The 13,077-nt window shown below is 43.2% G+C and overlaps 1 protein-coding gene across 5 annotated transcripts in view; it reads left to right on the plus strand.

Moving 5' to 3' along the window:
- Positions 1 to 13,077, plus strand: part of LOC115158278 (transducin-like enhancer protein 1) — a 41,781-nt gene that overhangs the window by 1,063 nt on the left and 27,641 nt on the right. The window lies entirely within an intron of this gene.

Below are 13,077 nucleotides of genomic sequence, written 5' to 3' on the forward strand. Positions count from 1 at the left end.
CTATTCTATAAAGCCACAGCGATCCAGAAATGATTATTAAACCCTTATTTGTCTATTGAAGAGAGTTTATTTGAAAACAGTGAATCAACTTGAGTAAGAATGCATACAGAGGTGCCATAAACTTACTACATGAGGGATTGTTACATTGTATCTCTTTGTCATTGTGTCCATGCTATTTGTATCCGGAATTCCTTTGTGGTCATGTTTGTCAAAAAGTAACACATGCTGCAGTATTGTAAACCCTTAGTCAATCTACGTTTAACATTTGAAAGATGGGGGTTGTAAACTGAATCCGACATAGGTCAAATATGGGTCTGTTATTATCTACACTAAGCAGAGGGGATTTATTCTGTCAGAATTTGGCAATTCTCAAAACAAGCATTTTGTGAACCTCCTTGTGTGCGAATTCTGGTCTCCTGTTCATGGTATTAACTTTCAAGTGTCAAATTAGACCATACTACCTCGAGTTATCCCAAAAGCTATACTGTACTGTACTGGTCGAGGTTTGTTTGTCCTTTCCACACTCAGCAATCTATTTGAGAGGTGAGTCAGCTATAGGCTTGGGCTATTGACACTTACTAAATGACCTACCCCAGTAAAGTGTCACGCATTGTTTTCATGAATGAGTTTTTCTCTCTTGCATTCATCTCATTGCTGATGTATTTGCTTTTGATTGTTTGATTTGAACACAAGTATCTGGCAGTCTATAAATGAGGCCTGGACACCCATTATTAGGAACTGCAATCTGAATTGACTTTGAATTGTTAACTAAATATTTGTGCTATAAACTCAGCCCATGTCACATTATGTGTAAAATAGTGTTTTGGATGTACCAGTTCTGTGGAATCAATACAAAATGTCAACAGGCAGGAGGGCAAAAACACTGTACATGCCATTCATATAAAGTAGCCTATCAAAAAAAGCTCCTATTTGAAAACCGAGTAACCCTTGTCCCTCCCTCGTGCCACCATATACTCCACCCTGAGGGAAAGTGCTTTCACATTCATGTCCTCCTAGGGATGGAGATTAAGCTGCTAAGTATGACGCCATGGTCAATGGTCAGAGGCAGGGTGGAGGGCAGAGGTTGATGGGGCACCATTGTCCTTAGAACACATGTAGGCTGTGGCTAGGACCCGACATTATCAGGGGAAGTTCTTACCTTTTCCCTTAACACCATTTATAATCAATGAAACCTTGTACGTTTGATAGTAGTTGAAGTGGGTTCAAATTAATTCTACAAGTCATTTTGATTGGAACTCTTTTCCGCTGCCTCCTGAAAGGAAATTGTACCTCTCCAGATTCTGTTTTCTCTCCATACCATGCCCATAGTACCCTAACAGAACAGATCTACACAGACCTTATGTTCCCCCAACCAGCTGTGCAGCTGACTGACTAGAGGGAGAGAACTCAACAGAACGTGGGGCTGTGGTTCCAATCCCTCTCATTCACCAACTCCGCAGTCCACAATACATCCCCCGGGAAGCTAGCAACCAACCACAGCTCAAATGTATGGTTATGCATCCTGGATGGGGAGAGAAAGCATGCGTTCGGTTTCAGTTCAACCACAACAGACTTGAAACACTGTGAAAGCTTGTCGCTCCAAAGTCATTGGCTTCCATTAAGGCCTGTTCTGGAAGTCCCAGGGAAACTATATAGTCATTTTATGGATGATTGTTTCTCGAGTTCCTTGTTATGTGGAACGCATGGTAGTGGGTGTATTTCGCTACACCTGCAATAACATATGCTAAATATGTGTATGTGACCAGTACAATATGATTTGATGACGTGACAGAATATATAGCCTGAAATGTGCATTCGGTCTTGTCGTTTTTAAAAAAGGTCTCAAAACCGTGTTTTGTCTGAGGGAAGCCATGAATGAAGTTCAATTGATCTTTAGGTAAACACCTGAGATGCAGAAGTCTGAAACATTCTTCCTCATTTGGTTACATAGCAGTGAGCCATTGATTTGATAACCTTCGCTGTGGTGGGCAGACTGCTTAGTGTAGTCTGACACTGGTGACCAGCTCCACCTTGCAGTTCCTGGAAATCAGCATAATGTGGACTAGTAGAAGAGTTATCAGCACTGCTGTCCTCAATGCTTAGCATGCAGTTCCCTTTAGGTCAGATCACTTAATGAAACACAGCTAGGTCAATGCTCCACTACATAGGTCAGGCTGTAGAGTGTAGATGATCTACCGTCACACCTAATGATTAAGAGACCTGTCACTCAGTCACAGGAGAGGAAATCTGGCCTCCTGAGGGTTTGAAATCTAAAAAACCATCATCACCTCCACCAGCTTCGAAGCTCCCTAATAGTGCTTCGGGGCATTTCCATGTAAAATGACCCATGAGCACCAGGGCATGTCCATGTAAAAGGACCCATGAGCACCAACTTGTGAAGTTCATAGGAGCACATACAGTTGGTGTCAAATGAAAGCTGAGTATATTGTTGGGAAAAGTGTATATATATATACCCTTTTCAACCATTTTCCATCCCAAAAAATGTCATGAGCATTGCTTTGATTTCTGCTCAAACAGATGGAAAAGGGGTCTTAGAAAAAACACATGGGGCCGATGAGAATAAATCTTAAGGTGTTAGAAATGTTGTAGTGAAGACCACTATCAACAATTTTATATTTAGTTTTGCACAAATTATTTGCCTTGTGTAAGTTTTAAGAAATATTGCCTGGTGTAAAGTCATTCTGTTACCAAAAAAAGTGTGTATTTATTTTACCAAAAGGTAACATGTAGTATGTAAAGAAAGAAAATAAGTGAGCCTCCACCCCCAACCTTCCACCCCATTCCCCCAACCCCACCCATCCAACATGTCTCCATCCATTCCCCCAACCCCACCCATCCAACATGTCTCCATCCATTCCCCCAACCCCACCCATCCAACATGTCTCCATCCATTCCCCCAACCCCACCCATCCAACATGTCTCCATCCATTCCCCCAACCCCACCCATCCAACATGTCTCTATCCAGCCACCCCACCCATCCAACATGTCTCTATCCAGCCTCCCCACCCATCCAACCCCCCCCCCCACATGTCTCCATCCAATCCCCCCAACCAGGAAAACCATGTTTTTCACCCCTTCTTATCCTCCCTAGCAACTAGGGTTGCTTGCCCGCCACACCTCCCCTTGTACTGTACTGAACTTTACTTTATTGTACTGAACTCTATAACAATAGCTTTTTTTTGCAAAAGAAAATGTTTCTCAAGCAAGAATTTCACTAGGACTGTCTGGGAGTGATCTGAGTGGGGAGGGGAAAACTAGCTGTTATTGTCAGATAGGTTTGGAACTCTTTGTTATTGGTCTATTGACCATTTATAAACAGGGTGGTTCGAGCCCTGAATGCTGATTGGCTGACAGCTGTGGCATATCAGACCGTATACCACAGTATGACAAAATATTTATTTTTACTGCTCTAATTAGGTTGGTAACCAGTTTATAATAGCAATAAGGCACCTCGGGGGATGTGATATATGGCCAATATACCACGGCTAAGGGCTGTGTCCAGGCGTTGCGTCGTGCGTAAGAAAAGCCCTTAGCCATCCTATATTGGCCATATACCACACCTCCTTGGGTCTTATTGCTTAAATGTACGACCTGGTGATGTCACCAGGTAAGCTGAAACTCCCGCCCATACAAACCTGCTGTGTAGATTCTATTTTCAAACAGCAACTATCAGAAAATAAAAATTATCAAATTCTTTCACACTTTTACATTGTTGGTTTCATCAGCTGTTGTAAAATATTTAACAAAACACAGGAAAACAGCATTTTGACTGCAAGGGGGCTTTTGTTTGGAAATTTTATTTTGAAATATTTAAAAGTAGTCATTGTGTGTTGAGTTGTATGGTTTGTTTAACTTTGCAATCTATGGTTTTACAAGTGAAATATTGGAGTCATTCTGTTATCGTGGCATTGCACTTCATAATCAGTCTTTATGTACATGTATCCCCCACCTCATCCTCTGAGGTCCAGTAAATATGCCAGCAGGCTCTTGGAGTTCTGTTGGCCCAGTCAGCAGATCCTCCTGCTTTCCCATCAGGCCCTGATTGATCTAGGACTCCCACTGGGCTGATTCTGGAAGGATCCGCTTCAGCAGGGCTGGGCTGGGGAGGGAAGGGCTGAGAGGAAAGGGCTGTGGAAAGCACAGAGGCAGGCAGAAGGACAGAGGGAGGGATGCCTCGCCCCCACAGACCCAGCGTGAGTGCGGCACTTCCTGTAACCCAGCTTGCTTTAGCTCTTTATTTCCAGTGTTGTCCTTGAGAGGAGCTCAGCTATCGATTAGACGGCCGCCTGCCTGCCAGTCACAGCCAACAATTATCCTGCACGAGAGAGGGAGCAATGGAAAGGTTTCTGGGCTAGGTTTACACCAGTTCTGGAAGTGTGGAGTTTAAGTCTGGGCCATGGAAGGAACAAACAGGCTGTGGGTGGGCTACCTAATGAAGGAAGGCACCTACAGCAATTTACACAGCTGACAACCAAACTGTTCTGCAGCGCTAATGAACTATGACAGCAGGGAAATTTGAATAACGAGATTTCAGGATGCGAGAGAAGGGGGAAGGGGAAAGAGAAGAAGAAGAAAGATGTGTGGCGCTAATGAAACGGGTGCCTAGCAGCCCTCCCCTACCTGAGAGAAGACGTGATAGATATTACTGGGGCATTTCTCTCACTCACTCACTCACGTCCACAGCAGAGCAGAGAGATGCTGGAGGTTGGGATCAATTGTGAGTGTGCGCGCTTATGTGTCACTCTGCCAGTGAGGTGCTTTAAAATGCAAATAACTGGTTTGTTGTTGACAATCATATTTGAATAATTTGATATGAGGCTTGAACTTCAAACGCTTTCTGCGAGGACAATAAATTGCCATGTTTCACGGTTGTTATGTTTAGTCCCTCGGGGACGCTTGAGTGGTGGGGGGTGGAGGGCGGTGGGGGGCTGCTTCCCTGTTATGGTTCTCAGCTGGTGGACTGGGTTAGGTTAGGTCTTTCATGCCTTCCTTCCCACTACTGTGTCCCCAGAGACAGACAGGCAGGCAGTGGCCCAGCAGAATGGGAGCATGGTGGGTGTTTACTCGTAATGATCTGCTCTGTGGGAAAGCACAGTGTAATTAGCAGGCTGGTTCATTGGCTAGACTGGTTTACAGTTCCTCTGCTGTAGGAGAGTGGGTGGAAGACTGCTGTGCTTAATATAGGACAGACAGGAAGGCTTGCTTCTTTACTTCAGTCACCTTATGTGGAATCATCAGGAAGAATACTTATAATATAGTCAAGCTACTACCTGGCTACCTATGAGGCCAAGGTAATACCCCCTAATTAATTACCCAAAACTGTCATTCTTTCAGTCACATTGTGTGTTTGCTACCACGTTTACATCCACAGTTTTTATGCACGTAAAGTCATACCGTATCACGCCGGCTGTGATGGAAACAGGAAGTTTCGGTACAATTTTACAAATGCGGACAGACAATTTGTTCGTTCGAAATGGTGGGATCTTTTTTTGTCGAACGAATTATGCGCTGGAAATGCCTTCATGTGTAAATATTGACATAATAACAGTGGTGGAAAAAGTACCCAATTGTCATACTTGAATAAAAGTAAAGATACCTTAATTGAAAATGACTCAAGTGAAAGTCACTCAGTAAAATACTACTTGAGTAAAAGTCTAAAAGTATTTTGTTTTAAATATACGTAAGTATCAAAAGTAAATGTAATTGCTAAAATATACTTAAGTATCAAAAGTAAAAGTACAAATTTCAAATTCCTCATATTAAGCAATCCAGAATCCATCGTTATAATTTTTTTTACTGATAGCCAGGGGGCAAACTCCAAACTAAGCATGTGTGTTTAATGAGTCCGCCAGATCAGATGCAGTAGGGATGACCAGTCTGGTTCTCTTGATAAGTGTGTAAATTGGACCATTTTCCTATCCTGCTAAGCTTTCAAAATGTAACAAGTACTTTTGGGTGTCAGGGGAAACTGTATGGAGTAAAAAATACATTATTTTCTTTAGGAATGTAGTGTATCTGATTTTAAGTACCTTTGAATCATACTTGATTCCAACCTCCTTTTTAAAAAGCAGATGAAAAAGGTAACTCAAATAACCAAATTCAACCTAGCTAATTTCCAATTATTAACGAAATTGTTTGACAACAGAGGTAGCAAAACTACTTCAAATATATGATACTCCCCCACTTAACATACTGCTTGACTAGGCCCAAGTTTGCTGTACAATTTAAAACCCATTCAGTCTGTGTACAAACAGGCTCTCAAAGTGCTTGATAGGAAGCCCAATAGCCATCATCACTGTTACATCCTCAGAAAGATCTTGAATACACTGACGCATGTCTTGTATTCAAGATCCTAAATGGCCTAGCTCCCCTCCACTAAGTACATTTGTTAAACTGAAAACCCATACCCATGGCAGCAGATCCACAAGGTCTGCCATGAGAGGTGACCGACTAAAGGTGCTTTTCCTTAAGGGAACTATACAATCTGCTTTCTCTGTGAGAGCTTCCCATGTCTAGAACGCACTGCCATCAGACACACACACACAACTGCACCGCCTATAACACCTTTACAAAAAACACAAATGCATGGCTAAAGGCCAATCAGACTTGTGAACATAATCCATAGCTGTGTATTGCCGCTTTCCACATCTGTTGTCTGTAGCTTGTGAGGTGTGGAAACACTTTGTTGCTTTTATGTATTTTGTTTTGTTGCTTTTTGTGCTATTACTCTGTCTGCATGCTACGTGTTGCTTGTCCTATGTTGTTCTGTCTGCATGCTACGTGTTGCTTGTCCTATGTTGTTCTGTCTGCATGCTACGTGTTGCTTGTCCTATGTTGTTCTGTCTGCATGCTACGTGTTGCTTGTCCTATGTTGTTCTGTCTGCATGCTACGTGTTGCTTGTCCTATGTTGCTCTGTCTGCATGCTACGTGTTGCTTGTCCTATGTTTCTCTGTCTGCATGCTACGTGTTGCTTGTCCTATGTTGCTCTGTCTGCATGCTACGTGTTGCTTGTCCTATGTTGCTCTGTCTGCATGCTACGTGTTGCTTGTCCTATGTTGTTCTGTCTGCATGCTACGTGTTGCTTGTCCTATGTTGTTCTGTCTGCATGCTACGTGTTGCTTGTCCTATGTTGTTCTGTCTACATGCTACGTGTTGCTTGTCCTATGTTGCGCTGCATGTGCTCACTGCTCATTGGGACTGAGGTTGAAAATTAGCCAGCTGGCTAAAACTGGCACTTTTACTGAAACGTTGATTAATGTGCACTGTCCCTGTAAAAATAAACTCAAATCAACTCAAGTAAAAGTTTTCAAAAATATATAAATACCCCCCAAAAAAACGACTTAAGTAGTACTTTAAAGTATTTTTACTTAAGTACTTTACAACACTGCATAATAACCATTGTCGTTTTGCTATGTTTTTGGGGAAGAACATTGTTTGCATCCATGAGGTAGCTAGCTTTTTTTTATGACCAGCACTGTAGGTGCGCGAGACAACTTTACCAGCATCATAGCATACGTATCAATGAATCATTGTGACACATGAAATTACGAACGCGTTAAATTATTATGTGATGTGCAGTCGTATTCAGGTCCTGATTGGTCAACAAGATTATTTGACACGTCAAATAGTGTTAAATAGTCTTCTTTTTTTTGACATGCAAAGACTGAGACTGCATTCCATAGAAATTCTGGTTGAGAATGAAACGACTGAAAAAATGAACAGTGAAAGAAATAGGTTTTGATCATGTTTTACTGGTAATGGGGACATGCGTAAATGCCAGCAAAATAAAGTTTTGGTCAGTGTGATGTGTGTGTGTGTGTGTGTAACCATTTATTTAACTAGGCAAGTCGGTTAAGAACAAATTCTTATTTACAATGACGGCCTACCCATGCCAAACCTGGACAACGCTGGGCCAATTGTGCGCCGCCCAATGGGACTCCCAATCACGACTGGATGTGATACAGCCTGGATTCGAACCAGGGACTGTAGTGACACCTCTTGCACTGAGATGCAGTGTCTTAAACCGCTGCGCCCGTGTGTGTGTTAACTATTTAACTTTACTAGAATGCTTAAAAGGCCGCTAAAATTCTGTTCTAAAATTTGGAGTCATTGCAAATTAATTTGTGCCACTTGTGTTGCCAACCTGGAGCTTGCGAATGGATTTAATAAATAGCCTGTAACCTCAGTTTGTTGTTTTTGTAGCCTTGTTATTGCACAATTATTAATGGGTATGTTTAGTTAATGAAACTGGAAGTTATCGATTGTGATCATGGTCACAGTTCTATTGTATTGCAGATCAGCTGTTAGAATGCATTAGATTGACAGTCAGTCAGATTAGGCTACAGGTAAAAAGAACCACTGGCTGTTGTTGACAAGCAGAGGCCTATTCAGTTCATATCCATATTATTCATATTTGATTCAGTGATTGAACTTACGACCCCATTCTCGGTAGCCTATTCCAGCAGGCTATTGGGCAACAGAAGCACTGCTTACCATGAAAATCGCATCGCTATTCATGTTGAATGTCAATTAGAAGTAAGCAAGCTGCTGAATCGTTCATCTTGCCTAGGCTACTGTGTGTAGGTTATCTGAAATGAGATGTAGGCCTAAGGGGCTATAGGCTACCTGCATCTACAATCATAAACCCAGTGTTTAGTCAGTAGGCCTATGGGGCTATAGGCTACCTGCATCTACAATCATAAACCCAGTGTTTAGTCAGTAGGCCTAAGGGGCTATAGGCTACCTGCATCTACAATCATAAACCCAGTGTTTAGTCAGTAGGCCTATGGGGCTATAGGCTACCTGCATCTACAATCATAAACCCAGTGTTTAGTCAGTAGGCCTAAGGGGCTATAGGCTACCTGCATCTACAATCATAAACCCAGTGTTTAGTCAGTAGGCCTAAGGGGCTATAGGCTACCTGCATCTACAATCATAAACCCAGTGTTTAGTCAGTAGGCCTATGGGGCTATAGGCTACCTGCATCTACAATCATAAACCCAGTGTTTAGTCAGTAGGCCTATGGGGCTATAGGCTACCTGCATCTACAATCATAAACCCAGTGTTTAGTCAGTAGGCCTAAGGGGCTATAGGCTACCTGCATCTACAATCATAAACCCAGTGTTTAGTCAGTAGGCCTAAGGGGCTATAGGCTACCTGCATCTACAATCATAAACCCAGTGTTTAGTCAGTAGGCCTATGGGGCTATAGGCTACCTGCATCTACAATCATAAACCCAGTGTTTAGTCAGTAGGCCTAAGGGGCTATAGGCTACCTGCATCTACAATCATAAACCCAGTGTTTAGTCAGTAGGCCTAAGGGGCTATAGGCTACCTGCATCTACAATCATAAACCCAGTGTTTAGTCAGTAGGCCTAAGGGGCTATAGGCTACCTGCATCTACAATCATAAACCCAGTGTTTAGTCAGTAGGCCTAAGGGGCTATAGTCTACCTGCATCTACAATCATAAACCCAGTGTTTAGTCAGTAGGCCTATGGGGCTATAGGCTACCTGCATCTACAATCATAAACCCAGTGTTTAGTCAGTAGGCCTATGGGGCTATAGGCTACCTGCATCTACAATCATAAACCCAGTGTTTAGTCAGTAGGCCTAAGGGGCTATAGGCTACCTGCATCTACAATCATAAACCCAGTGTTTAGTCAGTAGGCCTAAGGGGCTATAGGCTACCTGCATCTACAATCATAAACCCAGTGTTTAGTCAGTAGGCCTAAGGGGCTATAGTCTACCTGCATCTACAATCATAAACCCAGTGTTTAGTCAGTAGGCCTAAGGGGCTATAGGCTACCTGCATCTACAATCATAAACCCAGTGTTTAGTCAGTAGGCCTATGGGGCTATAGGCTACCTGCATCTACAATCATAAACCCAGTGTTTAGTCAGTAGGCCTAAGGGGCTATAGGCTACCTGCATCTACAATCATAAACCCAGTGTTTAGTCAGTAGGCCTAAGGGGCTATAGGCTACCTGCATCTAGCTTACTAAACCATGGCAAAGTTCAATTACAATCATAAACCCAGTGTTTAGTCAGTAGGCCTATGCCAATTGAAATGACATGTCAATCTCCCAAACAGGCCATTTATAACAGGTTATAGTCGTAACTTTGGAACATAATAAAGGCACAGTTGCCAGAAAATAGTCTAACATTTGTTTTTTTAAAGTTTAATAAGGGCAAATTATTTTATTTTGTGACATTCAAATTTGTTTTAGTCACATTTAGCTCGCAATAATTATTTTGATGTAAAACTGAATTTTGCATCTTAGGTCATTAAAGTTAAATCGAGGTTCCTTCTTAATTCGGTCGATAATGTTACAGAAAAAGGGTTTATGGGCTAACTGTGGCAACTCCTCTCTTGCGGCAAAAGTTTTTGGGGTGGCTAATTTTCAGACCTTGTGGGCGAGTTTGAGTAGTCAACCCTGCATGCAGGGAATGCCACACAGTTCCATAGCGAGAGTGTGTGTGTCCTTTGTGTGTATCTCTGCGCATGTGTGTGCCTGCATGGTGTCTTTTTTTCTATGTGCATGTCTCCCTCACTGTGTGTGTGTGTGTGTGTGTGTGTGTGTGTGTGTGTGTTAGCAAGTAGGCCTTTTTAATAGCAGCCAGACTCTCTATATGAAGCATCGGTAGTTTTCAGCAGCCTAGCTCCAGTCTAGCTCCAGTCTAGCTCCAGTCTAGCTCCAGTCTAGCTCCAGCCTAGCTCCAGCCTAGCTCCAGTCCAGCGCAGTCCTTCCTGGCTGGGAATCATGTCAACCCGGATGGCCCTGTTGGGCTTCCTCCTGCATATTTAAAGGCCCATTGTAGACAATTTAGGCCTGATTTAGAGCCATTATGGTCCCGAGATGCCTCCACCTCCCCTCTCCTCCATTCCACCTCTTCACTCCTCCTTCCCATCACTCTACCTTTCCCAGCCTGGGCCTGATTTTAATTACTACATTATTGATTGATATAATTTATTTAAGTATCATACACCTACCGTTGCCCAGCCCACATGGGTTTACAAGACACTACTGAACAAAATAAAAGTTAGCAAATTCTGCCCATACAATTGACTTGCTGAGCTTGACCAGGGCAGATTACTAGGGGACTCGGGAGAAGGAGGTGGCTGATCAGATGGCAGCCTGACTCTGCCTATGGCTTCTTTACAGGGATGGTGCCCTTTAGCCTCTGGATCTGAACTGTACTGCTCTTCCTGGCAGGATGGAAAGCACATGGCTGTTTTTGAGCTCGGCACACTCCCTGCCTTCCTATAAGGACAAACAGGATCAGTTGGAGTAATCAGAGGGATTGTATTGTACTGGAGAATAAATGTAGAGTTAAAGAGATCACTGTCTCTATCTGTTTGCCTGCCTCCCTGGCTGGGTTGGTGATTGATTAATCCCATGGTGGCCAGGTCTACAGTGTGACCTCTGACATCACACACTAAACCAGAGCAGCTGACCAGCGAGGTAGTGGGGTCAGAGTCATCTGACTGACCGCTAATGAAGGGTCAGCTCTGCTCCGCAGCGCTCCACTCTTTCATGTTGTTGTTTCCATGAGGGGCCACAGGGGTCTGCTGAGTGCCTGCATGTATCTACTCTGACGTTGGTCTGAATCATAACAAGCCCTGTGCTTAGGAGCCAGAATGGCTGATGTTACCAGAAGCCAAGGCAGAAGTTTCCTGTCTTAATACATTTCCCCCATCGCTGAACGCAACTACACTCCACTACTGGGTCAGCCTCGATCCCACACTCCCCATTTCTGTCTGAGGGAGGCTTTCTGCACCTGTTCTTTGGAGCACGTACACACTGAGGTGAAAAGCAAAAAAAAGGGAGAGTGGAAGATGGAGAGTTAGAGGGAGAGAAGGGCAGTATTCTCCCTTCCCTCTCCTCCTTCCACAAAATGGCCTTGGTGCTCTTGTTCCTGAGGCTCCTTTCTCTGGCCTGTGAAGAGTAATTGGGGGGTGTGTGTGAAAGTGAACGAGAGACTGCGTGTGTGTGTGTGTGTGTGTGTGTGTGTGTGTGTGCCCCTGACTGTGCTCTGAAAGGGAGGATCTGGCCAGCAGATTGAGTTGGATTGCAGGCAGGCAGGCAGGGGAGAGGAGCTCGTTAGAGGCTGAACAATGAGCAACCCCTCTCCTGAACCTCAGTGGACCAGCTCTGTTTTGTTCTCCCCACCAGGCTTAGCACTGCTCCTCTCCTCACCCCCTCCCCCACATACCCTCACAGACATGGCCTCTCTCTGTCACTCCTGCACGCACGTACATGTACGCTTATACACTGGGGTCAGAAATGATTGACAATTGTTAAAGATGAGCAAAAATGACTCATAAATAATTCAAATACTGAGCTTTATTGTATGCACAGAAAATGGGGAAATTATTTATCTAATACAATTGCTCAGAGAGATTTTGTTTAACAAGTAATGTGTTGTTTTTTCAAAGGTACAGGTGAAAAATGTTAACACCTCTGTTTTCAATACCTTGCAAAACCTCACCTTGTGAGGATAATCAAATGGCCCCCGGACTATTACATTGACCCCCCTCCATTTGTTTTGGACACTGCTGCTACTCACTGTTTATTATCTATGCAGTCACTTCACCCCTACCTACATGTACAAATTACCTCTAACCTGTACCCCCGCACACTGACTCGGTACCGGTACCCCCTGTATATAGCCTCGTTATTGTTACTTTATATTATATATTTATTTGGTAAATATTTTCTTCTTCTTGAACTGCACTGTTGGTTAAGTACTTGTAAGTAAGCATTTCACGGTAAGGTCTACACTTGTTTTTATTTGGAGCATGTGACAAATAAAGTTTGATTTGATAATGGCACTGAGCCTTTTTCTAAAATGTTTTATGAGATTGGAGAACATTTTGGGAGAGATCTTGGACCATTCCTCTATACATTCTAGATCCTTGATATTCTTTGTCTGCGCTTATGGACTGCCCTCTTCAATTCAAACCACAGGTTTTAAATGGGGTTCAAGTCCGGAGACTGAATGTTAATTTTTGTGGTCAATTAACCATTTACTTGTGAATTGTGATGTGGGCTTTG

Source organism: Salmo trutta, chromosome 22 (assembly GCF_901001165.1).
Source record: "Salmo trutta chromosome 22, fSalTru1.1, whole genome shotgun sequence".
Taxonomy (NCBI): Eukaryota; Metazoa; Chordata; class Actinopteri; order Salmoniformes; family Salmonidae; genus Salmo; species Salmo trutta.